Source organism: Schistocerca americana, chromosome 8 (genome assembly GCF_021461395.2).
Source record: "Schistocerca americana isolate TAMUIC-IGC-003095 chromosome 8, iqSchAmer2.1, whole genome shotgun sequence".
Taxonomy (NCBI): domain Eukaryota; kingdom Metazoa; phylum Arthropoda; class Insecta; order Orthoptera; family Acrididae; genus Schistocerca; species Schistocerca americana.
Window position 1 is genome coordinate 105,430,906 of NC_060126.1, and position 25,186 is coordinate 105,456,091.

The following is a 25,186-nucleotide window of genomic DNA, read 5'->3' on the forward strand; positions in this document are numbered from 1 at the left end:
TTACAATTTAAGTTATTTTAATTTTTTTCTCTCGTTTATGTTTTATCGTTGAAGTATTACTCTTTAATGGAAAACTAAAACAATGAAAGATTCCCGGAATTCTAAAAAATTCGCGGAATTCTAAAAAATTACCGGGTTATACCCAGTTTTCTCTGGGATGAAAAAATTCCCAGGTTTTTCCTGGATCTCCCGGGTAATATACACCCTGGGAGGTCAACATCAAAGAAGTGGCTTGTTGGGCTGAGGAGGAATACGTGAAGCAAACGAAAGAGTGTGTTAGTTTTGACGAAGCAATCTGGGATATTTTTACTTCCCCTCTTGTTTTGCCATCTGCTTCCTTCAAATTCATTTTTTCATTTTTGAACCAATTACCTTAACATATGTAAATATAATCTGCATTTCCAAAGAGAAAGGTTGGCCCTGAGTTTTGAAGTAAATAACACCAGATCTAATTTTGTGCCTAGTTTTATGTATGTAATTGATTTTCTAATTTATTTTGACTATTACTAGTTAGTATTTTTCATTATAGGGTGAAATTAGTAATTGTTTCGTAGTTTAAAGTCTATTGTTGACTTATAAACCAATATAAATTCTGTACTAATTGTAAATATTTGGAAGACGAAATTATTAAAGTATCTATTTGGCTCTAGTCGGAAACATGTTACCAAAACCAGCCCTTAATTAATTCCAAAGTAATTAACAGTTTTGTCAAAAGTATTGCTTGTGTATTGATATTTGTTAATTTCGTCATTTAAACAAATAATTCAGCTTAACCCTTTTAGTAGAAGAAACTGTTAAAAAGATGCAATTTATTCAGTTAATTGAATGAAGTAAGTTTTAATTGTAATTTCTGTAAATTTAACTTCGAACAATGTGTAGTTTCAGCACCTATTATTGTGAGGATACATAAAGGCCTGATTTTTGGGCACAAAAGGAATTATGAGCTGAAAATGGTGATATTGGAACAAAGAACAATAAGTTTGCTGATTTACGGATAACTGTGGTGATAAACTGATGTGAATATTGTGGCAGGTAAACTATTTGGTAGCATTTTACGAAGATTTAATTTTCTGGTTGAATGAGAGTAATACTCAGAGTTGAGCAGACTTCCATATCCTAAATTTTGATTTGAATAGTAATTAAGTTATGTGATTCCGATTCTATTCTTTTTTCATAAAGTATTTATTAGTAAATCTATGCTACTGCACATCTTAAGTTTTTGCTAGTTTGAAAAAGGGGAAAGAGACCCAAATCTTTCAAGTTTAACCAGTTTCAGACAGTTATGACTTAGCGTAATGTTTTGTAGTGTAATGTGCACTTCATTTAAATTTTTTTCTAGTACACACCTTTTGTACTATAGTCAAATTTAGTGGTAATTGCTGAGAGATTATGAGAAGTATGTATTTGTTTATGATGTAATGACTATCATACGCCATTACTGTTGGACAGTTTTTTTAGACTTACTTAGAAGTAAAAGTAAGTGTACTAAAGTAGTGTATTTTGTCTAAATTTTTTCATGTAAGGTGGCGGAGGAGAACCACCTCCAGGGGAACTGATAGCAGTGCATTTCCTTACTAACTGCCACTTGACCCTGTTGAAGGCATGGACAACTTGGTGAGAAAATGTGTAAAAACTCATTAGAAGTGTAAAAGTGCTTGTGGAAAATACTAAACATTGAGCAAGTGAAATTTTTTGTCTAAACATGAACTGCAACGTACAGTGTACTTTAAATTTGTTGCTACCCACGAGGATTAATTTTTGTTAAGCTGGACAGGACTTGTATAAGATGATACATATCATTAAATGTAATCTTTGCTTACTCAAAACTGACATCACGTTATGATGAAGACGCAAAACTTCATTAAAAGTATAGCTTGTGGAAATTTTAGGTACATGTACAATACACGGTATGTAAACATTTTGTATGGGGATTTTCATGTGACCAGTTAGTATAAGTAGGAATTTGGAAAAATATATATACTGTAGTTTTTGATAGTATTTCTTATGTAATATTTTTTGTGTGTAGATTTTAAACCCAATTTCTCGTGTCACTTGTGGTCATTGAATTGTCCAGTTATTTGCAATATCTATTTGGTCAATGCAATGAGGGGGTGATGAGACAAAGCAAGCTAGGATATTTTTACTTCCCCTCTTGTTTTGCCATCTACCCCCTTCAAATTCATTTTTTTTCGTTTTTGAACTAATTACCATTAACATACGTGAATATAATCTGCATTTCCATAAAAGAGAAAGGTTGGCCCTCAGTTTTAAAGTAAATAACACCAGATCTAATTTTGGACCTAATTTTATGTATGTAATTTTCTAATTTATTTTGACTATTACTAATTAGTATCTTTCATTATAGGGTGAAATCAGTAATTGTTTCGTAGCTTACAGTCTATTATGGCAACGGCCTTGCCGCAGTGGATACACCGGTTCCCGTGAGATCACCGAAGTTAAGCGCTGTTGGGTGTGGTCGGCACTTGGATAGGTGACCATCCAGGCCGCCATGAGCTGTTGCCATTTTTTGGGGTGCACTCAGCCCCGTGATGCCAACTGAGGAGCTACTCGACTGAATAGTAGCGGCCTCGATCAAGAATACCATCGTAATGACCGGGAGAGCTGGGTGCTGACTCCATGCCCCTCCAATCCGCATCCTCCACTGAGGATGACACGGCGGTCGGATGGTCCTGGTAGGCCACTTGTGGCCTGAAGACGGAGTGGTTTTTTTTTTTTTTTTTTAAAAAAGTCTATTGTTGACCTATATACAAATATAAATTCTGACTAATTGTAAACATTTGGAAGACGAAATGCTAGTATTCTTAAAGTATCTATTTGGCTCTAGTCAGAAACATGTTACCAAAACCAGCCCTTAATTATTTCCAAAGTAATTAACAGTTTTAGCAAAAGTATTGTTTGCGTAACAATATTTGTTAATTTCGTCATTTAAAGAAATAATTCGGCTTAACCCTTGAAGTAGAAGAAACTTCGTAATTTCTGCAAATTTAGCTTCGAACAATGTGTAGTTTCAGTACCTATTATTGTGAGGATATATAAGGGCCCAACTTTTGGCCACGAGACAGTAAGTCCATGGCCGAGTTTCAGATGAGAAACCTGTGTTGGTTAGAATGACAACAATGTATCAACAGTGTAATAACTGTTACACAATTAGGCCGTGTGTTAAAACAGTGACAAGTGTCTGCTCCATACGTACTTTTATATTCTTCAAAAACTGTGAACTTTGTGGTCATGCTTTTACTGCTCGTTGAAGTTCAACAGTAAACTACTGAAGCATTATGTGGATATTCATCTGCTAACTATTAATGAGGATTATGGGAAGTTAGAAAAATAGTGCACTGGCCATATGTAACTGTGGATTATTGAGGGGGTTGTGAAAGTGAAAGACTGTGAACACAACTGTGCATCTGTCGGCTAAATCATTTACAACAGTCAGGGGCAGAATTACAAACCCCATTTTTCAGTCAGTGTCGACACCGAGGACCATCAACAAATGAAGAAACAAAGTAGGCGAAACGCTAAAAGTTTCTGAAAGAATGTCGATAGTGGTATCCTCACTGTTGGCCCAGATCCTCAAGGTTCCATCAATGAATCTGAACAACATGAGGGGTTTGGAATTCTAGTTTGTTAAGAAAGGTTCCTCCCTCTATGTGGTCCATGGATAGGCTGGCAAAGAATGATGCCATGTGGATGCCCATTGCAGTGCCAGAGATTTGTTTGTAGGTGATATCTTCAAAGACAAAATAATTGCGGGTGGGTGGCAAGGCCATGGGCGTTAGGAATGTTAGTGTAGAGGGAGATGGCATTGACAGTGACGAGCAGGGCATCATGCAGTAAAGGAACATTAACTGTGAGGAGTCAGTAGAGGAAATTGTTAGTGTCTTATTTAATAGAGTAACCACCTAGGACATCCCACTGTGCACCATAGAGAAAATCTACCCATGTGTACCAACACCTTTAGCCTGTTACCTGTAACATAACCTCCAACATAAAAGACACTAACAATTTCCTCTACCGACACTCCACAGCTTCTGTTCCTTTAGCACATGCGGTCTTTCTCATCACTGTTGATGTCACTTCCTTCTCCACTAACATCTTCAACGCACATGGCCTTACTGCTATTGAACACTACCTTTCCCATTGCCCATCTGACTCTAAACCTACAACCTCCTTCCTGGTCACTATGACAAGCTATGTCCTCAGCAACAATAATTTCTTCCTTGAAGGTATCATCTACGAACGAAAGTGTAGTACAGCATTGGAAACTTGCATTTCATCATATGCCAAACTATTCATGGGCCACATATCACACAGAGCCCCAAAAGCTTCACCTGGGTCAAATTCACTCACAAAATCTTTACAGTCTAGGCCAAGAGTGAGTACACCCTATCCACATCAACTTCTGTGACACTTCACTAGTACTTGCCCTTCAGCTACCTATCCCATCCCTCACCCCCTCTCCAGCCCTACACATACCTTCCATCTCAGCACATCCTCCCAATGATGCACTTAGTAGGGCACTATCCTGTCCCTACCATGTCCCTCAAGCAGCACCAGCATTAGTATCTTCAGCCCTACCATACTATCCCACCATCTCCCCACTCCTTACTGTAGCCCTCCCCCTCCTCCCCCCTACCCACCACAGCAAAGATTGCTACACAAATCAGATGCAGTCCCAGTTGGGTCTTCGAATCCTGAGATGAAAGACATATTTAGGGAAAACTTGGGCCCTTGGTTAGCATTCGAATAACAATGATATAAACAGTGTTGTAGTCATAATGATAGATGCAGTTTTGGAACAAGTGTTCCCTTTACTGTCCACAACAAGCATGTATAAATAATAAGGTCTCTGCAGCTGGGAGGCTATTTGATGGTTGTCAGTTATAGGGGAATCTCTTTAAAGTCAGAACTGCCATTGGACTGTTGTTTATTTACAATGTTACATTTACACTTACACAATCATGATTTCGGCTTCAAAGTGCCATTATCAAGAGTTTTTAAGTGTTATAAATTGTCTAAGATGGCATACTGTCATATTAAAACACACTATTTGCACATTGTCTAAGAGTCAATATATCTGGCATAGCCTACTGCCTTGTTTCATTAATGAAATAATAAGGTGAACAATATTAAATAAAGTTCTAGCTCCAGATCAGACTTTAATTCTCCACTCAATAGCACTTCTGTGTTTATGGAAGAGTTTTCTGTGCTATTAATCCATTTATTTACCTGACTCTTCTGTAGAGTCGAACAGTGCAAGCTTCAAGTGTCCAAATAATTTCTATATATACTGTATTCATTTTGTTTTGTTGTAATAAAGTTCAACAACGGAGTAAGTAGTTGGTTTTATTGCTCCAGAAATATTCAGTATAGGATGTGGCACACCAAAAGGGTGATTCGGCCTCAGATGGTGGGCTTTTGTGTGAACAGCAATATTACAAACATTTCGTGAAAATCCTGAGCTTCCACATCACGACTTGCGTGCACTTTATATCCAAACCTGTTACGACCTTGGCAGTTTTTTCCTAATCCCTTTCACATCTGTCAGGCCTACCTACTTCGGGCTATAAACATTGTAGTAGTAAAACTTCCTGGCAGATTAAACTGTGTGTGGACTAAGACTCAAAGTCGGGACTTTTGCATTTCACGAGTAAGTTCTCTACTGACCAAGCTATTCAAGCACAACTTGCAACCTACCCACACAGTTGTGCTTCTGCCAGTACCTCGTCTCCTACCTTCCAAACTTTGCACTAGCTGTCTTGTGAAACTAGCAAGAGCAGCTCTCCAAGAAAAAAGGATATTGCACAGATATGGATTAATCTCAGCCTGGGGGATGTTTTCAGAAAGGAATTTTCACTCTGCAGTGGGCTGTGTGCTGACACGAATCTTCCTGGTAGATTGAAACTGTGTGCCACATATAAACTCGGCAGTTTTAATCTGCCAAGAAGTTTCATATCAGCACACACCCCACTGCTACAGAGTGAAAATTTCTTCCTGAAAACATCCACCAGGCTGTGGCTAACCATGTCTCCACAAAATCCTTTCTTCCAGGAGTTAGTCTTACAAACTTCACAGTAGAGCTTCAGTGAAGTCTGGAAGGTAGAAGACAAGGTGCTGCTGGAAGTAAAGCTGTGAGGATGGGTCACGAGTCATGCTTGGGTAGTTCAGTCGGTAGAACACTTGCCCGCAAAGGTCCCAAGTTTGAGTCTAAATCTGCATACAGTTCTAATCTGCCAGGAAGTTGCATATCAGCGCACACACTACTGCAGAGTGAAAATTTCCTTTTGGATTGGAGTAGTACTCTAGGATCTTTCATGTAGAGGCCGTAACAAAGGCACTACTCTCTTCTAGAATCCTGTCTTTTTGCCCTAGTCAGTGCTCTACAGAAAGAGTGCCGACAGTAACTCACCATGAAATCTATGGAAGAGTCAGGTAAATAAATGGATTAATAGCACAGAAAACTCATAGAAGTGCATCACTTCATACCGTAGTACAAAAAACCTAATGAGCAACTGAATATGAGCATCAATTCTATGCAGGTACAGGTAACATTTAGTGCCAAGGCTCCTGCTTCCCATTTTATTCTATATACATGTCTTTTTAGATGCGGAAGAGAAACGTTCTTTTGTAAAAGGAAGTGGATTCCTTCAGTCAGACCTGAATGTGTGTGACAGCGGAATTGTTCATGCCAATTTTTTTGAAGATGATGTTAATGAATTAACTATGTTCAAACGCTGTTCTCTTTTCTCAGAGGCGTAGGAGTTACCAGTTGCATCTTTGCACCTAAGTGAAGGTGTCTGATCTAGATTTTGCCAGCTCTTTTTACCTTAAAGTACTGATTCCTGGAAGAGTTTTCTTGAGATCTGTGACTTAAGCAAAAACATAGCTAGTTATCTTTAGCTCTTTAATTTGTATTTTGTCTGTGAAAGCAGAATTCTTGCTTCAAACAGAAAAAACTGCTTAAGAAATTTGTACATAGCATATGGGGATTCAAGTCTTAATCATCATTTCAAACAAGTGGTAACTTAATTTTTTACTTTTCTCCAGGTACATATCTGTATTGCTTAGAGCACATCAGAATCCCCATGCATTAGTACCATAGCACACCACTAGAGGTCCCAAAACAAAATGAAGCAGCCCACTAATAAAATGGAATGTTATGCAGTAATTACAACATTGTATATTAAGAAAAGCAATGACTGCAAAACTCCACGCTGAGTTGATGGAAGTGTAAAGCAACAATACATCATCATCTGACACAATGGTTAGGTGGCACAGACACTCCAGTGTTGTCAAGTCTGAATGACGAACAAACTGGAAGGAAAGACACCAATACCTTAGCAAACATGGTCACAATGAGACTTAATAACACAACAGCTTAATGATGTCACTATCACACAATCAGTAGGCGGCAACACATTTAAGTTCATTCTTGCCATCATGTGTTACTCATTTGCCATTGTGGACTGTAATGCAGGGTCGTCCCACGACACTCAGCTCCGTGCAAATGATCCAGCTGCCTCTGCTACCTCTGGACTTCGAACCCCTGTCCATTGCCCGAGTGCCTGTTCAGGGGACAGCGATCCGTCCCGCCACCAGCTAAGGGTCAAGATAAAGAAATCAGGCTTGTCCTGCCCTCGCCAAGGATATAACATGGGCCTCCTGTGTTCTGGGGCTTGGAGTGTGACACTGCCAATCTCTCTCTTGGCACCACCTGTGACGGTGCGAGCCAGCACTACACGCCTTTCTGCAATACAATAACAGCCATCAAGAGCATGTGGTCATCAGTCAGGGGCTATCACACCTGGCTCAGTGGAATCAACATCATGGATACCTGGTCAGCAGCCAAGGACTAACACACTTGGCTCAGTGGAATCAATGATTATTCATTGTACACATTGTCAATGCCTTCCTCAATTGGACCTCCTCCTTCACTGGTAGCAATCCAGCAATCCATGGCCCGCTCTCTGCCATGACCGCTCCACCTTGGAGTCAGCATGTTGCTGAGATTGAAGATGGACGGCGTTAGAGGTTCAACAAGCCATGCTCCACTGCCATTAATGCTACGATTTAAGCAATCTTTTGGAGTCAGTCTGGTTGTCTAAGTGCAATATAGCACTTGGCTGATCAGCTAGCATGGTTACATATAGAGTCAGTAAATTACGGGTGGAGAAATAGGAAATGTTGCCCCATACTTTATCTGTCTTTGATACAAGTTTCCCAGCACCGGTTGCTCCATTTTCTGGGAAACGTAGGGAGGATATATTTATATTCTTTGATAATCTGCACACAGCTGCCTCACTTGGGAATTGGAGTGATGGTCAGTTATTAAGCACGGCTAAGCTTAAACGAACAGGTGATAGCAGAGTTCATTTGATGTGCCATGAGGAGTTAAGGGACCTCCTCCAGGAAGGGTTAACTGATAGGTGTAGAAAAATGAATACAGCAAGGTATAACCATGAGCAACTCAACAGGTTATGGCAGAAACGGGGGGAATCCTTGCAGAGTTTTGACCATCACATTCATAAAAATCAACACGGTCCTTATGAGATCATGAACAATGATAAAATGAACAAGAGCTATTCTGAATGAATGCGAGCAAAAAGCCCTGGTTACCTGATGGTAATCCTCAAAAGGTACAAATAGAGTTGTCAAAAACATTTAATGAAGCAGTAGAGGATGTAGCATTGTTAGCAAAAATTGACAAAATTACTAGACCGAAAGAAAGGAATGTAGTATTTAATGCAATCATTGTGTGTTTCAGGCATAGTCGCACAGATCCTGTGAAAAAGAACTGTACATCAATGTGACAAAAATCATGGGAGACCTCATAATATGTCAGACCACATTTCATCCAGTGTAGTGCAGCAACTCAACATGGCATGGGCTCAGCAATTCTTTGGAAGTCCCCTATAGAAATACTGGGTCATGCTGCCTCTATAGCTGTCTATAGTTGCGAAAATGTTGCCAGAGCAAGGTTTTGTGCATGAAATGACATCTGAATTATGACCTATGTTCGATGTGATCATGTCAAGTGATCTAGGCGGCCAAATCATTCCCTCCAATTGTCCAGAATGTTCAAATCAATAACGAACAGTTGTGGCTTAGTGACATGGATATAAAAATTCCATCATTTGTTTGAGAACTTTAAGTCCATGAATGGCTGCAAATGGTCTCAAAGTAGAAAAACATAACCATTTCCAGTCAATGTACAATTTAGTTGGAACAGTCCATTCCATGTACACACAGCCCACACCATTATGGAGCCACCATCAGCTTGCACAGTGCCTTGTTGACAACTTGGGTCTATGGTTTCATGTGGTGTACGCCACACTCAAACCCTACCTTCAGCTCTTACCAACTGAAATCTGGACTCATATGATCACACCAGTCATCTAGTGTCCAACCGATATGGTCACAAGCCTAGGAGAGGTGCTGCAGGCAATGTGGTGCTAGCAAAGGCACTTGAGACAGTTGCCTATAGTGCCAAATTTCATACACACTGTCCTAAAAGATATTTTTGTCATAGGTCCCACATTGATTTCTGAGATTTTTTCATGCTGCGTTGCTTGTCTGTTAACACTGACAACTCTACACAAATGCAGCTGCTCTCAGTCATTAAGCGAAGGCCGTCAGCCACTGCGTTGTCCATAGTGAGAGGTGATGCCTGAAATTTGGTATTCTTGGCACACACTTGACACCATGGATCTCGGGATATTTCCTAAACGGAATTCCCATGCAGCTAACTCCAACTACCACTCTGTGTTAAAAGTCTGTTAATTCCCGTTGTGCGGCTATTATCATGTAAAGAAACTTTTCAATGAATCACCTAGGCACAAATGACAGCTCTGTCAATGCACTGCATTTTATACCTCGTATACGCGGTATTACCATCTGTTTATGTGCATATCACTACCCCATTACTTCTGTCACATCAGTGTCAAGGCAGCATCAATGTCGAATGTGCAAATGGTTCGGGTACTCAGACAGGAACTGTCTCAGAGTGGTCCGTGTAGCCCACCATTAAACAAAACAGGGGCCTGTAACCACTGTGTGATGCTCCTGGTAACAGCATGGGGCAACCCTGTGCAGTATCAGTGATGGACTCTTTTCTGATCAAGTTCACAAATTATAAAAAGTTAGGTAAATTTCTGTTGGATACATTATCTCAGGTGTCTGTAACAGGTATGGGCATACTTAGGGAAGTAGAATTAACCCTTTCCCTGTTGTGGATGTGTATATATGTCCTGCTCTGCCATACATAAAGTACTGTGGACACGAATACGTGCTCCACTTGCATTTTTCTACAGTTCTATTGACATCTGTATGCTTCCTGAGCTGCTGACCTCTCACTGCTGCAGATGAGTTACCTCCATATCTCAATGAATGACAAAGTTTTGACTATTTATCATTACAACATATGTGCCTTTTTGCGTGCTATCATTTGCAGAAAAAATCTTGTTTAAATATCTTGAACAATATATGAAACGAACATGTAATGCACAACTGTCCATCAGATATAAAAATCGCCAACTCGAGAACAAAATGAGATGATCTGCCCTAAGTTTTAAATAAAACTCTGGCATCTTACCTGTGTTTCATATGCTGTATTGTATGTGCTAAAATCAACCATGGTCCGCCCCTGGTAGCTGAGTGGTCAGCGCAACGGAATGTCATACCTAACGGCCCGGGTTCGATTCCCGACTGGGTCGGAGATTTTCTCCGCTCTGGGACTGGGTGTTGTGTTGTCCTTATCATCCTCATTTCATCCCCATCGACATGCAAGTTGCCAAAGTGGCGTCAACTTGAAAGACTTGCACCAGGCGAACTGTCTACCCGACGGGAGGCCCTAGCCACACAACATTTCCATTTCAACCATGCACAAAGTTCTAAAGAAAACTTTGTGCAATTTTTTACTTCATATTATGAAGTCTGTTAACTATGATGAATAACGAAAAGAAATTCAGTTCTTTATTGAGGAAAGATATCAGACTGTAAGATGGGCAAAAATAATTTTTGACAGGTACTTAATACCAGCTAGAATGCTATCCCTCAGCACAGGCATCAACATTTAGTGAGCAGTGCAGCCACCACAAAGCCACGCCCACCAAGGAATGCAGAGAACACATCTGTAGCAGCTACGATGTCATACTTCAGTTCAATTTTCTAGTTGCACATCACACTTACGTTGACTTAGAATAGCATACTGTAGAACTAGACGGGACTCCATGTCATCTTGGCTGTACGGCCGGAAAACCATTTTTGTCACAAGGAATATCTCTATGTAAAAGGGAGCTGCATAAACTGTGTATGAAGCCCTTACAGTCAACACATGGTATATCATACAGAAAGTTACTGGAAAGTTGATCTGGTGAGATGTGGAAGCTGATCGGCTGCTAAATTCATTGTGTATCGAGGATCAATTGCTGGAAAATGAGGAACTGGATAAAATTGAGTGTTTTGCATGACTTAGCTTGTCCTACATTCGCAAAATTCAAGGAACAACAAGCACTGATAATTTCAGCCCTGAGGATGCAAAACTACCACATAAGGTTCTGTTAGCTAATTTAGAAACTGTGGACAAGGACAAATTGGAAAGGGAATTCTTGTCCACACTGTGCAGGACTGTTACAGTTCGCCAGTATGTCTGCACTGATGGGAAAAGCAGCACAGTTCAAAAATGGTTCAAATGGCTCTGAGCACTATGGGACTTAACTGCTGAGGTCATTAGTCCCCTAGAACTTAGAACTAGTTAAACCTAACTAACCTAAGGACATCACAAACATCCATGCCCGAGGCAGGATTCGAACCTGCGACCGTAGCGGTCTTGCGGTTCCAGACTGCAGCGCCTTTAACCGCACGGCCACTTCGGCCGGCTTAGCACAGTTACAGTGAAAAGTAGCACAGTTACAGCGAAAAAGAAAGGGAAAACATGGAGAAGCTATATTTGATCATCCTACACGTATGTCTGCCATGCCAAATTGTCAGCACCGTATTCCAACAGAGAATAAAGCACCTGTGATCATTGTACCGAAAAATGACAAGATGGTAGGGAAGTGTACAGATTCTGTTGTGGCCTACCGGTTCTTGAATAAGAAAACTGTTTCAGATGCATAGCCTATGCTTAACATAAATATACCCTACATTATCAGGGACAATTCAGTACTTCACAACTATGAACCTTAGGTCCAGATATCGTCAATTAGAGGTGGCATCCAAAAATCAGCAAAAACTATTATTAACCCATTAGCGTGTACTTTCCTACAATGAGGACAGTCCGTTTCTCCATCATTATTACAATGTATCCTACTCCAAACCAAACTTTTTTAAGTAAGCTTTCTGTCAACAATGGTTGTCACTATTATCTTTTTGCTATAGTTATTCAGTTGAAGACTCAACAGAAATGGAGCATTTTGTTTCTATTTTTAGTTTCACTGCTGAATCTAAGCTAACGATCACTGTTATTTTCTGGTTGCTGGTAATTATAAAGGTGAAAATAGTTTATAATATTTTGTGCACAGAGCCTGAAAACTTGCTATCGTTGTTTGAGGACACTAGGCAATTCTGTGGTAAATGTTAAGTGTTTTGATCTTTCCAGATTTCTTTGCCATGGCTCACCATGTTTTTAAATTTAAAACTGTTGAAGAAGCAGTAGAAGACTTATTTTCTGAAGAAATACTATGTCTATAGTAGCTATACCCCCAGATGTATACGAGCAGACCAATGAGGAAAATACTGAAGATGGATTGTTAAGAATTACATGTGTAAGTGAGATTGCAAGTGCTACTGAAATGTTACATGAGAGAGACAATGAGGACACTCTTCATGCTTCTTCTAAAGAGCCCATTAAAGAGGGAGTTAAATGGTGTGATCAGGTTTCAATACATTCATTTCCTGACTTAGCAAAAAAAGCTTCTTGCCTGTCATATGAACTGAAAGGAAATGTGTATGGTCTCTCTCCCACACAGGTTTTTGAAGAACTCTTTTTCTCAAAAGTTTTAGGTATGACTGTAGAGGAAACTGAAAAATATGCTAGGGAGTGTAAAAATAAAGTAAATTTTTCAGTTTTACCTGATGAAATTCCTGTATTCATTGGGTTTTTGATCTTTACTGGCTATCATAAACTGTCCAGTGAAAGAGATTATTGGTCCGAGAATGATGATCTCAATGTTCAAATACTGAAAAATGCAATGAGTCATAACAGGTATCTTGAACTGAAATCTATAATAAATTTCAATAATAAAAAAAAAAGCCAATGACAATAAGAGTGACAGATCTTTCAAAATAAAACCATAAGCAGCAGCTCTGGAAAAAAATTTATCAAAAATGGAGGGGGGGGGGGGGGGGGGGGAGGTGCTTTCAGGAAAATCTGGTACCAGATCAACTAGGTACTACCTAGTTGATGAAATGATTGAGATATACTATGGACTTCACCCAATATAGCAGTTTATCAGACTGAAGCTCGTACGTTTTGGATATAAACTTTGGGTCTTATGTGGTACTGATCGCCTCTGTTATAATTTCTTACTGTACTGTGGGAAGGACCAGAATGATGACAATGCAAGTCTAACACTGAGTTCCAAAGTGGTTTTGAAAATGTTGTCCATTACTGATGAGCTGAACAGTTGCAAAGTATTTTTTGACAGTTACTTTACTAGTCGTAACGAATTCATCCAACTGAAGGAACTGGGATTCCGTGTAGTGGAACTGTAAGAGAACGCAGGACAAGGAGGTATCCCTATCACCAGATAATGTTATGAAAAAGAAAGAAAGGGGAATTTTGAGTTCAGATTTGACAGAAAGAAGGAAGTTTTGATCATAAAATCGAATAACAATAAGTGTGTTATACTAGCAACTAATTTCGACACAATGCTTCCTACCATCAAAGTCCAGCACAAGAATTATCCAAAAAGAAAAGGTCAGCGTTCTACAATCACATGCACTCAATATAAACAAAAATTTCTTGGGTGGCACTGATCTTCATGATTGGCTAATAGAGAAACATACCACTGCAGTGAACGATAAAAACAGGTACTGGTGCCTTTTTATGACTGTTTTGCGGGAGTACTTGCCTTTCAAGAGATTGTATGGTGGAACTTCTCTTTCAGTGAAAGAATTCAGAAGACAGATTGTGAGAACATACCTGAAGAAAGGTCTTCAAATGAGGTCAGCTAAGAAATGACCAACAAAACTCATCTCACCTTCCAGGAGCAATGAACCAGATATATGGTATGACCAGAAGCTGCCCATCATCACAAGCATAAAAAGCAAAGACCACACCAGTATCTGAACTGCAAAGGAAAGTCGAGAACATATTGTGGGATGTTACGCTCTGTATGGATTGCTTTTCCCAAATATCATATCGGGCCTTAACAAAACTTCAGTGTTTGAGAATTTTTAGGTTAAACCTTTTGTAAAGCTTACTTATTGTAAAATAAATAATAGTTTTGAAATGTTATTTTTAGTTTATTAATACCAATTTCTTTATCCCTTGTCATTTTTCCTACAAAGTAGTGTAATGATAAAACAACTGCCAAGCACCCAGCGTCCTCAAATGAGGACGGCCAAAAATTTCACACTTGAGCAACATGTGAACAAAATTTCTTCCAATTTCCATGAATTGGGTTGCCAGGACACAGTTTTCCAAAAATACAGAATATATGTTAGGCCTAGCTAAAAATATACTGGCCACTAATGGATTAACAGTATTGGTGCATGTCTCATGGACTAAAAAACGCAGTAGTGGCTTTTCACAGGCTTTTGGACAGAGTACTGTGAGGTTTAGAGCCAAAACAGTGTCTTGTGTATCTGGGTGACATAACTATTTGCTGAAGACATTCCCGGGACATCAACAACACTTTTGTGAAGTTTTTGATCAATTACAATCAACAAGACTGACACTTACTTTACAAAAATGTCATTTCATTTCCCCTGAAGTTCATTATTTAGAGCACACCATCAGACAGGATGGCATACGTACTAACCCAACTACGTGGTTTAAAGAATTACAATCCCATCTTGGCTTAGAAAATTTCTACCGAAATATTCATACCACACTTAGCTAAAATTGCAAGAGTGGTTATACAATTATTTCAAAAAGGGGTAAAATTCAATGGTCTGAAAATTGTGAGGTGGCATGTGAAAAATTAAAAGACTTATTAACTTCAAGACTGGTTCTTGTTTTCCCTTATTTTCAAAAACAGTTCATATTATCCTGTCATTCGAGCAATTTTTCTCTTGAGTGCACTCTGGGTCACGAAATCAATGGCCATGTGCATCCCATAGTATACATGTCTAGGCACCTAAATTTAGTTGAGAAAAACTACTTAACAACTGAAAAGGAAATGCTTGCATCCATTCTCTGTGTAACAAACTTCAGACGCTATTTGTATGGTAGACATTTCAAATAGATTATTAATTGTGCAGTGCTTTGATGGCTACTAGTTCTTAAAGATCCATCCATCACGTTGACGACTTGGGCTTTACATATCAGTAAATTTGATTCCGAAGTGGTACTTCGTTTGGAGTGGTCACACATGGACGGCCTGGGTAACAAAATTCACGCTGTAGAATGTGCTGGTGTCGATATTGACATTTGAAGGCAAGCACGAAGTTGTGACCCAGATTGTCAGTGACTCGCAAGGCAGTAACAGTTAGTACTTTTGCAGGGAAGACACTCTTCTTTACAGGCAAACACAATGTGGGTTATGTATGATAGTGTCAGCTGATGTGTGAAGTGAAATATGAAGGCAGGTCTATGGCTATTCTGTTCAGTCACACAGGATGTACAACAACAGAATGCAGAGTGGCACAAATATGCTGACAGATGACATGCAACCACAGTACCGAGTGTTAGGTCAAGAAACTGCTTTTCATGTGCCTGGAGAGCAGATCCAAGCCACTGATCAGTTCTCGCATTTTATAGCTATGATACTGATGCCTAACCAACAGGCAGAAACTGTGGCTTATGCACTGGTGAATCATTGGTTACTGAAGTATGGCACACCCGAGACCATTATAACTGATTAAGGAACAAATTTCATGTCTGACCTAATCTACATCTACATCTACATTCATACTCCGCAAGCCACCCAACGGTTTGTGGCGGAGGGCACTTTACGTGCCACTGTCATTACCTCCCTTTTCTGTTCCAGTTGCGTATTGTTCACGGGAAGAACGACTGCCAGAAAGCCTCTGTGCGCGGTCAAATATCTCTAATTTTACATTTGTGATCTCCTCAGGAGGTATAAGTAGGGTGAAGCAATATATTCGATACCTCATCCAGAAACGCACTCTCTCGAAACCTGGACAGCAAGCTACACCGCGATGCAGAGCGCCTCTCTTGCAGAGTCTGCCACTTGAGTTTGTTAAATACCAAATAACCCTGTGACGAAACGTGCCACTCTTCTCTGGATCTTCTCTATCTCCTCCGTCAACCAACAAAACTCAACTTGGTACCCGCCTTACCAACAATTAATTTTATATGATTATTCCACTTCAAATCGTTCCACACGCATACTCCCACATATTTTACAGAAGTAACTGCTACCAGTGTTTGTTCCGTTATCATACAATAAAGGACCCTTCTTTCTATGTATTCGCAATACATTACATTTGTCTATGTTAAGGGTCAGTTGCCACTCCCTGCACCAATTTCCTATCCGCTGCAGATCTTCCTGCATTTCACTACAATTTTCTATTGCTGCTAATGGAACACTTGTGTCGCTTCTTGCTTATTGACAAATTATGAACCAATGCTTTGAATCTCAAAGTGAATGGTCGTACAAGAGAGTTCATATAATGATAAGCAAAATGTTAAGTTGTTATGGTAATTCACAGCACAAGGATTGGGATGCTCTACCTCCTTTTGTAAATGGGGAGTCCAATTCTTTAACTCCATCAGAGCTTGGAGGCGGGGAGGGGAGAGCGGCTATCCCCATAAGAAAGATGCCTTCACCCTTTGGCTTTCCCACCCCACCCCAGATGAAAATAATTTGGCAACAGGTACAGAAAATGAACTGGAAAGCTTGAGAGTGGCAGGAGAAGGCTCATAACAAAAGAGCACTATTACCAAAATATCAAATCATGTTAACCAACCCATACGTACCTAAAGGGAAAAAGAAATTTGTGATGCATTTCCAAAGGTTGTTTCAGGTGGCTGAGATGCAGTCACCAGTAAACATAAAGTTATGGTTTCCAAATCATACCACAGCTGTTCACATCGGTTCCCTCTCCCCTTTAGGCAGCTTCCGCCAAAGGAGAGGGGGTAGTATCTGAGATAAGTAGGAACAAAAAAAAGGAAGAGGTAGGAGAATCAGAACAGCACAGTCACTAAACTGACACATCACTATGCACTTCGGCAATGATCTGGGGCAAACACTAGGTTATCCATTCCCTACGAGAATGGAATGGCCCGACCCCCCAAGCAAGAAAAGGCAGTTGCAGTGCCAGGCATCAAGCCCTGGACAGTGAGGAAAAGGAGCATGCAAGATATTTGTCCTAATGGGACTGCTGAGCTGGTGCAGGATGACTCAAGCACTTGAGGTACATCATTTCATGGAAAGATTCTTATTCACACAACAACCACACATGATCATGTCAGACCGTCAGTGAACTTTAAAGCTAGATTTCAATACTTGGACAGTAAACAATGAAATGAGGTGGCTGGAAGATACTTTTGACACACTATAAGCTATGATAGGTAACACGGTAGAGTGTGAAGACGTCCAGGGAGAGTACCAATTACCGCGACCAGTTTTTACTCAAACTACAGAGTTAGCTTGACCACAAAGATAGTTCCATGGGTACAATAAAAAACAGGTTCCATAAACACAGGTGGTCACAGTCTAAAAACCATCTTCGGTGCAACCGAATCAGAGGACACAAAAAAGATCATCATAACCTTGCAACAGCTGTGAGCTGACAAAGATGCTAACCAGAATGAAACAGACTTGCATTCCTGCCCGCGTGCCAGCCTAGAGAATGACATGGTAAATAACACCAGCAACTGTGATCTCATCAAGAACACTGCTGACCCATGTACAATCCACAACAGATGCTATGAACCACAACTTAGGTATACTGAGGCATAACCTAGACAATGTGGATACACAATTACCAACTGCCAGGCTATCCCGCACTCTCTCGGATTATGACACCTGCAGAGAAACTACTTAACTGCACAAAGTGCTACTACCCACAGTTCAGTTCGTGGACACACAACACCCGTACTGTTACCACCCAAGATTCAGGAAAAGCTGCCTCTGCCGCTAGAAATTTGGTAACCACCAAAAAGAGAGTCCTTACCATTCTACCATAGCATGGCTACCATGGCCAACACAATAGAAGGTGCTCACTTGCAGGTTCAAATCCCTCAGGAGCTTGGTACAACAGAAAATACACAAAATACTGTTAGTAACTCCAAACCACCAGTCCTACCATCCTGCTCTCAGCACAAGAATTGCTGCATTGTCAATTACTATCTGCCTCCCCCCCCCCCCCACAAAACACACACACACACACACACACACACACACACACACACACAGCAGGTGTTGTGACAGTGCCACGACATATAACAGTGCCGCCACGACAGTACGCGCAAACGGCGATAGAGGCGCTCCGCAACTCAGCTATGCGCGGGAGCGCCACCTAGCTACGAACGGCGCCGGCCGCATGTCATGGCACGGCAGTCGAATAAGAGATACTGGGTTGTTATCATGTAACAAGCTATTGTTTCTAAGTGAGTGTGTTTGAATATCCACACAATTATTGGTGACTGAAGGTTATAATAGCAGGTATACACCATACCTAACTCATGCAAACTCGTTATTCCACTACCAGGAAGACCTGGAAACACACCCTAAGGAAATAACTGTGAGGAAAACAGAATTTTACTGCAAAGTAAACTTACATTGTGTGGATGCTGTTGCACAACCAGTAGTTATAATCATCACCGGCTATAAACATGGCCAACAAGGAGGCACACAACTTCAAAATTACATGGAGAGGTAATGTTAATTAATGGCACCTACAGCCTCATTCCTGGACCCACTTTCCAGCTACCTTCTACTGTAACAGTAACCACTATCTTGAACCTTACCCACACCTCAGTTTACTTAACAGACCTAACCCAAGGGAACCTCCCCGCCAAGAAACTTACAACCTCAACAACATGACACACCTGGCCCTGTTTGTTTTGTTTTAGTGCATAGAAATAACTAAGATCATACGGGCCCCATGGCAGAACCTTAGAACACTGATACGAAAAAGGAGGTAAAAACAACCAAATGTTCAGCCCAAGGGATGGAAAGAAAGAGAGCTAAGAACAAGGACTTCCTCCTGGAGAAAGGTCCACAAAATATGCCATAGGGAGTCTCCAAACCAAAGATTAAATGTTCTTCACCATATTGCTACAATGGATAGAAAGCAAAATGCAGTCGACAGCCCGCGTGTCGTGCTAAAACAGCCGATAACTCAGACGGCAAACATACATTAGAACACAAGCGGTTAAAAACAGGCCACCCGGTCAAGAAGTGGCAAACCGTCAAAGGTTGATGACAATCGGCACAAAGCGTTAAGGGATCACCACTCAAGAAATGGCAATGGCTAAAACGACAGTGCCCAATATGCAACCTCACGGCTGGAGAGCCAAGAGGAGATCAGCCAAGCCACTGATGAAGGTTTAATTCCTCGAAGCTTGTTCCCATAAAGGTAAGACCAATGGCGATGTCAAAGTGGCAACCCCTATTGACAGTTGGCAATACGGAGATCACTGGAAGTAATGGAAGCACTAGTGGGCCGAGGTGGGGGAACTGCAGTGTTGGCAGCATTGTCAGCAGCTTTGTTTCCTGTCCGACCAACAGGAACCAGGAACCCACATAAACATCACAGCGGCTCCCTCAAAAGTAAGCAAGTGGTAGTTTTTTTGAACCCGTTACACTGAAGGATGGATGGTGCACAGTGTACAGAGGCTCTGAGGGGCACTGAATTGAAGCAGATGACACAATTGAAAAGCCTGTGTTACCAGATGTACTGCATGGCCTGATACAGGGTGAAGAGCTCTACTATACAAACTGAACAGTGTTTCGGAAGCCACTATCGAAAATCATCCGTGTCAATGATGAAGGCACACCTGACACCACGATCAGTTCGAGAACAATCAGTGTACACAAAGGTACTATTGCTAAGTTCCATGCAGAAGGCCGAGAAACTTACAGTGATAGATCAAATCTGGAGTAGTTTCCTTAGGAGGCAAATGAAGCCCAAAGTGAACACAGGCCGCTGCACAAAGCCAAGATGGTGAAGGGTTCACACCCATTGGGAAAGTGGCTGGTAGCACTAAGTTAAGCTGCTGGAGCAATAGTCAAAAGCGAACTCCAGGAAGTAATAGAGAAGAGAGAGAAACGTCCCATACTGGTGGTCAAAGAAGTCACCGAAGAAGTAGGCATAGGATGGGTGGACCAGGAATGGCAGTCAAATGACATGCATATCTGCTGAGTAGAACATCAACAGCCATATGAAAGTAGTAGTTCGGCAGCTTCTGCACAGAGACTTTCAACCAGACAGATGATAAGATTGTATTTCAGTGGCTTAAGATGGATGGATGTGCAGTGTGTTGTAATAATAATAATAAAAAAAGAAATATATATACACGAATGGAAATTTTTTTAAAGTGTATTAAAACTGCATTATTAGAAATATTCTGCTTGTACGAATTTAGGCTATTCAGACTTCCTCTCTTACATTGCAATTGGAGATGCAGGCAGCCGACTTCAAGGACACCAGTGCTTTTAAAAACCCTCCTTACTTGGTTCCACTTCAATAAAAATACTTAATACTGTTGTTAAATATCCTATTATTCAGGCACAGATATGATACATAAAACTCTTAATACTTCATACACTATTATTCAGGCGCACACGATATGTAACGCTCGTAATACTTCATACATAAAGCCGTACATCTTCATCGCCCTTCTACATACGAGAGAGTAAGAAACAAAATCATGTACAAAGAAAAATAAATGATAATTTTTTCTTCATTTTTCCACACGTTCATAATTAATACCTTTGCTGACACTTATGGTCGATCACCGTTTCATTTTTTTCTTTTTAATAACTTAACTTTACCATATCCGGGAGGGTTTTTCACCACGTACCTACACAGCAGATGAATAAACGAGACATCCACAGTCTAGTTTCGAATGAACAAGGGATCGGTACAAATCGAGGACGGTTGTCTGATACTTCTCCCCAGGAAGTACTACATAGGACATGTAGAACATTGAGAGACCAGGTACAGTGGGTGGCCAGGTAAAATACATGGAAGGACCAAGAAAGTTTCCAATCGAATGTGAGCCTGAGCAATTTTGTAGTTTCAATGAAAAGAAGAGCAACAGGCCAAGATGTAAAGACAGTGGAAGAAACCCGCTGCACTGCCAGAAATTCATACAAATGGCTTTGTCAATGGTAAAGTGAAAGACACTGCCAATGCCTCATGATGGAGAAGTTCATGATGAACTGCAATAGATAGCAAAATCGTCAGAAAAAAGGGAGCTGGAGATGTCCAGTGAGAGACACGATATAATGCGGTTAATGGCTAAGCAAAGAGGACGACGCTCAGGGCGGAGCGCTGAGGCACCCCATTTTCATGGATAAAGGTGCCCGACAAGACAGAATCCACACTTACCTTGAAAACTCGGTACTTGAAAAATTCCGGAAGGAAATGGGGCAGGAAGCCTCAAGTGCACCACCTGTAGAGAGCATGGAGGATACCAGTCCTCCAGTAGCATTTCTCTGAATCAAAAAAACACGGCCACAGTCTGGTATTTCCACAACAAACCGCTACGAGATGTAGCAGAACAGTGCACTCGAAATCCACATTGTGAAGTGGTTAGAAACAGCGAGACTCGAGCCACCATACCAGTTAGGTAAGCATCGTACGTTTCATCACCTTGCAAACACAGGTGGTGAAAGAAATGGGGCGATAGCTAAAGCAAAGGCATTTGTCTTTACTGGGCTTAGATATGGATATGGCAGTGGCTTCACGCCAGCGTCTGCTGGTTGGTTGGTATATGGGGAAGGTGACAAAACAGCGAGGTCGTTATATCCATCGGATTAGGGAAAGATGGGGAAATTCTTTCAAAGGAACCATCTCAGCATTTGTCTGAAGCAATTTAGGGAAATCACATAAACCCTAAATTAGGATTGCCAGACACGGGTTTGAACTGTCATCGTCCTGAATGCGAGTTTGTAACTGTATGTATGAAGGAGAGGGTGGATGCCCACAATAGAAATGTGCTAGTAACATCTGAATGTGAACATTGTCCAGCCCTGGGGCAGAAGATCAGGACAAAGTAAGAGTATGCTACAGCTCCCACATCATAAAGGTGGCAATGTAGCATTCACAATTCTGAGAGGAGAAGGGTATCATCCAAGACTTCTTGATGAAGGAAGGCAGGGTGCTAGTGGGAGGAGCTCAAAATCCCCGCAAAATAGAGGCCCAAAGTGTTGGAGATAGCAATAGGGTCCATTATGACATCGTCTACTATAGTCAGGCCGGAAACTGGAGAATGGACCTTGACCCAAGAGAGCCACCAGAGGCTGTCCCACATGACAGAAGGGCAAGCGGAACTGTTGAAAGAACTAATAAACGAAATCCAGCTAGCTTTTTTGGAACCCTGAAGAACGCGACAACACTGTGCACGCAGCTGTTTATAACAAATGCAATTCGCCATCATAACATCATTGGTAAAAACATGGAGAGCATGGCACGCCTCAGTCCACCAAGAGACCAGGACACGACATGGTAAGATGGCATTCTACAATTGGGGAAATGTTGTTCGGTGAAAGTCATCATGGAGGAGTAACACCTCCAGCTGAACTTAAAAAGCTGCAAGCTGTGTATATAAATAGGTGGAGGAGGAGTCAGCAAACAAGTAGCACATGGGAAATGGTCCCTCGAGTATATGTCAGAGAGAACGGACCACTCGAGATGACAGCCAAGCTGGGCAGTACAAATCGGAATAGCTGTTTATGGAGACCAAGCAGAACATGGGTGCTCCTGTGTTAAGGCAGATGAGGTTGAGTTGACTGAGAAAGTCTGCCAAGAGCGCACCTCTGTGGCAGGTTCTGGAAGAGCCCCAGACGGGGTGGTGTAAAGTTACCGAACAGCAAAAAGGGGTGAGGGAGTTAACCAATAAACTGGAGGAAGTCTGCCCTGGTGGCATCAAATGACGGAAGGATGTAGACATTACAAAGAGAAGAGGTGAAGCGAGGAAGGAAAATGCGGGCTGGAACAGCTTGTAGCCTGGTGTTCGGTGAGATGGTCTGACTGATCATCATCCTGGATGGACAGAATGACTCCCCCACAAGATGTATTGCCATCAACTGGGGGAAGGGCAAAAAAGGCCACAAAGAAATGCAAGAGGTCAAAGTGATCGCGAGGATGCAATTTTCTTTCCCGGACACAGAAAACAAGTGGACACTGCAATTCCAATGGCATAATTCCTCTTTGTTGGATCTCAGGCCACAAATGTTCCATTGGAGGAAAGTCATGGGGAGGAAAGTCATGGAGCGGAAAGGGAAGGAGGGAAAAATTGAAGGGTTCTCACCTTGGCGGCTGCCGTGTGACAGCCATCGAAGCCTCAATGATGCAGGATGCAGAGACAGGAGGATCCGTCTCATGAGATGTACAGAGTCAACGGCATTCTCTCAGGGTCAGCCTGTGGATTCCAGGGCAGAAAAACGGTTGGTGGTGTGCACCTGCGAAACTAAGGTAAGCTGGATGAAGGTATCGCGCAGCGGCGAAGGAGAAGACCATTTGTCTTTGTATTATTTTTGCAGCCTTTGTGAGTGGCAGATGAAGACTCAGATGCTTGTTGGCTGGAGGGATGTACGAAGTCGTCAAGTCGTCAGTACGCAATACCAAGAGGAACCAAGGTGCAAATGGGACAGTCTCTGAATCTTTATTTTCCTTCCATTTACACTTAGTAGACAGGCTGGAATGAAGATGAGTGGCTCATTGTGAAAAATCCCCATGATTGCCTGCATCACACACTTTCCAAATGAGGGCCCCCTCATAGGAGGATCTCACCCACTTTGTGATCATTCACACCTCAAGTCACATCATACGAACTTCTGACAGAGGGACCAACTGGCAATTTGGAAAGGTCGCAAGCTCAGATAATCACTTCTCCCTGGGCCTGGCCTGTACCAGGGGACATGTGAACCCTACCTGTCAGGGCTGGGAATTACGCATTACCCAGTCATCTGTCAAATGCATGGGACGGCCTTCAGGAGTGCAAAAAGGGAGAAAAAACATAGAGGAACCTCAAACACCAAAGCAGAGGAACGGTATGAGAGGGAGAACGAAGAAATAAATAAAAACAGATGAGGGACTGTTCTGATGCTGGGTATCAAATTGTCAGAAAACATTCCCCCCAAAAAAATCCAGACATGTACCCCAAGAGAGGAGAAAAAGGATAGCAGAAGGATGGACACGCAGTACGGAAAAGGGAAGGGGTGCTGCAAGGGCTGAGGGCCCGTGGTAGTCCAGCACGAACTCAACAAAGAATGGTGAGCCGAGGGAAGACCCAATCCTGCTCGACTCCCTAGACTGAATGATAGCTGCTCAGAATGACCGCATAACAGTTGAATATCTTCTTCATTATGTGATGAAATATAGGACAGAGCACTGCTGCCAGCTCATCAAAAATGGGATCTTTACCAGAGTCATCTGTTATTGGCCTTGTATATTACCATTTAAAATGAAAGATCACCCAAATCCCAACATTACCCACTTTCCATCTGCAGATCCCGAGCAGAACCCATGGCACCGCCAATCACACTTCAGCAAAGACCCAACAAGAAAGCCGAGTGCAAAGTTTAATCAAAAGGGACACCTAGCGTAAACACGCTTAGTGCAAAGGATGCTACGACTGAAAAAGGGTAGTGTAAGTAACCGTGAATAATATTGCCTGTGTTAATGTTTTACCAAATCGGAGGACCAGGTTTCCAAAAGAGGGGGGAGAAATGCAGAAAGCCAAGATTCAGAACAGAGGTTGCAGCAAAGAAAGCCATTTGGTGTGGAAACAAGCACTTCACCCCGACCACTGCATTGCCAAGTACATTATTACATCAGAGCATGCACCCCCAACAACAGGAAA

The 25,186-nt window shown here is 41.5% G+C and overlaps 1 protein-coding gene and 1 pseudogene across 5 annotated transcripts in view; one reads left to right on the forward strand and one right to left on the reverse strand.

The window, feature by feature from the left end:
- LOC124625799 (histone-lysine N-methyltransferase 2D-like) overlaps window positions 1-25,186 on the reverse strand; it is a 319,652-nt gene that overhangs the window by 110,909 nt on the left and 183,557 nt on the right. The gene's annotated exons all lie outside the window — the stretch shown is intronic.
- Window positions 2,406-2,523, forward strand: LOC124546352 (annotated as a pseudogene).